The sequence below is a fragment of the Belonocnema kinseyi genome, chromosome 5 (assembly GCF_010883055.1).
Source record: "Belonocnema kinseyi isolate 2016_QV_RU_SX_M_011 chromosome 5, B_treatae_v1, whole genome shotgun sequence".
In the NCBI taxonomy this organism is placed as follows: domain Eukaryota; kingdom Metazoa; phylum Arthropoda; class Insecta; order Hymenoptera; family Cynipidae; genus Belonocnema; species Belonocnema kinseyi.
The window spans coordinates 63,471,130-63,474,584 of record NC_046661.1 but is presented as its reverse complement, the minus strand read 5'-3'; the positions used below and the strand labels follow the sequence as shown (position 1 = coordinate 63,474,584).

Here is a 3,455-nt window from a genome sequence, read left to right as displayed (position 1 = left end):
CATACGACTTATTTACGATATCGTAAAGACACCTTAACGACATGGACATAGGATGTCGTAAAGTTGTCGTAAAGATGTCGCCAAACTTTGTGCCCACTGGGAACCGAATGGGGACTCAATGGGGTTTTTACGGGTACTTTGTAGAGGCTCCATTCGGTTCCTTCGGTCCGCCAGGGGAGCTCAGCTTAGGATTCCTCGCTGCAGAGAACCGTTGCTCGGTGCGCAACTTCAGACTACGCTCGTCCGCTCTCTGCTTATAGGAGTACAAGTGTAAATCGTGGATATAATTGTATATTCTTTTCACTCTTTCCATTGTGTTACAAACGAAAACTGCAGAGGGCGCATTGCATGCAAGTGCATTTACTCAATTGAATACGATTGATTACCTACGAAATTTGTAGCATATTTACAACTCACATAGTACCTAGTACAGCGCCACTTAACAGATCCGCACAGGAAACGGTAGAATTACTAGTCCCTGTAATTGTCTAATCTTAAAAGTTGTATTATTCCTCGATCGACGTGCTTTTATTACCGCACCAGATACGGTAACTTTAAAATTAAAACTTGGAAATTTCATTTCATTTTGTATAGCGTAGTCACCCTTATCACCGGCGCCCTTAGAGATGCCAAGTTTTAAGTTGTTTTTATCCTGAAAATCAGTGAGTATTATAGAGAGTGGAAGCTGAGCGTATACGCGACAGTAGCGCCTCAGTGACTGAGTTGTAACACTATTACGGTGAATTTGGCCTGCGAGTCCGATTTGTATATAAATTTAGTGTATGGCTAACAGGTTAATGGCTTGTTTGGAAAGTACAAATCAAAACAAAAAAATCACATCGTGACAAGGAATATTCGTTTTTTGGGCTACCAAATGATCCGGAAATGTAAGTATAATATTGATAATATATAGTCGGACATAATGCAATACTAATTGTAAGTAATTAGATGTTATTTTAACTATTTAAAGTTAAAACAAATGCCCACTCCCGAACTGAAGTGTTCATGAATTTAAGAATGTTATCTATTATGGAAGAAACGGATCTGCAAGTTGAAAAACTAAAAGTAAAACTGATCCGAAATTGGCGTATACTCTGCTACTGATTGCGTTCGCTTTTGCAATTGCTGAGAATGTTTAGTAAGTCAATATACTTACACGGTGAAAGTAAAATAAAAACAATAAGTATCTTCAATTCATGACTGTAATTAATATTTTCCAGTCGCGCAAAGTGGACCCGATTTTCTGTGGGAGTCAATGGAGAGTTGAAAATGAGTTCTAGGATCTGCTCTGATCATCTTGACAAAAAGTGCATTTTAAAGACATATCCGAGAGTGCTGATGCTTGAAAATTCGATTCCAACAATCCTAGAAAGCAAAAGAAGTGCCGCAGAGCCTGCAGAAGGTAAGTAATAATTTGTATTGCATTTTGTAATCTTCGAAAACTCATAGTAACGTAATAATAATAGTTAATAGTAGTTTATTATTTATATATTGAAATCTTTAGAATTAGAATTTTAGAAGTAGAATTTTTAACTGAAAAGTTCTCTTTCAACCAAGAAAGATGACTTTTCTAACAGAGACAGGGAATTTTCTAATCATAATAATAAAATTGATAAATAATAATGAATAATGAAAGTAATTAAATTCGTGAAAGTAATTGAAGTAATGAAATTAATGAAAGTAATTTTTTTAAGTGTGGAATCTTTGTTGCGCCCAAACTTTAATGGAACTTTTATTTTTTTTTAAATCTGAAATGTTCTCATGTTTTTTTATTCAGGTGAATTTTGAATGCGATAACGTTTTGTCTACATGCTGAAAAACATGTGTTATTTTTAAATTTGGTTAGAATCTGCTGTTCTCTTTTTTTTTTATTTTAAAATTTTAAAAAGCTTTCCCATCCCATAAAATTTTTTTAATTATTCCGAAATTTTAGGACATTCTTTTAAACCGCTTGAAATATTTTGGAATATCTAAACAATATTAAAATCCTTCTTAATGTCTTGAATTTTTATAAATCTCTTGAAAATTACTTGAAAAGCTTCGAAGTACCCTGAAATATTAAAATTCATTTGAAATCTCTTGAAATACCTTGAAATTTGTTCAAGCCCTTGATTTTTTTTTAATTTAAGCTTCTTGGAATCTCTAAAAATTATTGCAAACTCTTTTTTTGTGTTGCTTGAAAAATCAACAATGTCATTGATTTTTTTTATCTTTAACTAACAAATTTGTTTTTCTGATAAAAAGTTTAAATATTTTCTTGGAAGTTCATCTTTTTGGTTTAAATTTTCACCTTTATGGTAGAAAATGTAACTTTATGGTTAAAATTAATTTGTTTTGGCTGAAAATTTAATTTTTGTTTTTAAAATTCATATTTTCGGGTAGAAAATTCAACTATTTTGTACAAAATTTGTGGGTCTGGCTCAAAAAAATCAACAATTTGGCAGAAAGTTGAACTATTTCTCTAAAAATGTATGTATTTTGTTGAAAATTTGTCTTTTTTGGTGAAAACCCAATTTTTTGTTTACAAATCAAGTTTTAAAAAAAGTTTTCCTTGGTTAAATCCAAGTTTTGTTTGCATTCAAATATTCTTTGTTTCTGAAATGTAAATTATTTCATATTTATTTTAAAAACGGTAGAAAACTTGTTCAAAGTTGAATAACTGTCCTAAAAGTTCATTTTTTCGGTTGAAGATTTGTAATTTTGGTAGAATATTCCTTTTTTTTTGCCAAAAAACTGGTCTCTCTATTAATCTTTGTTCTTCTGACAGTACTGCTTCATTCATGCGAACGTTTCTGTGAGTGAGATGTTACTGGGAGGCACGATTTAAAAGTCTTGACAAAGACAAGATAAAAATGAAGAGATTTACAGTCAAAAGGAATTAGAATTGCTCGTATAAGGCGAAAAAGCTAGAATTAATAGAATTAATTTATAGGATTAATTTATTGAACAAGTATTACGTTGTTTATAAAATATATGCGCAAAACTTCATTATAATTATTACTGTTAAGCAATCTGTATTGTGCAAATCAAAGAATTCATTTTGTGCAATAAACAAGTCATGCGATACCTTCAAGCGTTTTTGTATTATTATTCCGTTATTTTTAGATATTAAATAGAAAATAGTAAGTTCATCTGACATTCAAGAATAGTATGGCATTCAAATTTCACGGTTATGACAGATTTGGTGTTGCATCTGAACCAGAGGTGGCGCTGAAAATCGTGTACGCGAGAATCATGGACATAGAAAACAAGGGACTAGGCATGCCATTGCGGGGGTGATGCAATGAGGGGGGAGGTCCGCCACCTTTTGATGTCTTGCGACAAACATGGCAGTGTCCACATGTTTATATTTTCATGTACAGTTTGTCGGCAAAAATGCTCGTGCGCATAATCAAATGGCACATCGTAAGATGGCGGTTCTCCCCGCTCATGGAATTCTCCCCTCCACCCGTGGA

General features: G+C 32.7%; 1 long non-coding RNA gene across 1 annotated transcript; it reads left to right on the top strand.

The window, feature by feature from the left end:
• The first annotated feature begins 801 nt into the window (after window positions 1-801).
• Window positions 802-3,066, top strand: LOC117173239. Its single transcript, XR_004467142.1, has 4 exons — window positions 802-887; window positions 971-1,138; window positions 1,221-1,402; window positions 2,768-3,066. It is a non-coding gene; the product is annotated as an uncharacterized LOC117173239 (long non-coding RNA).
• The last annotated feature ends 389 nt before the right edge of the window (window positions 3,067-3,455 follow it).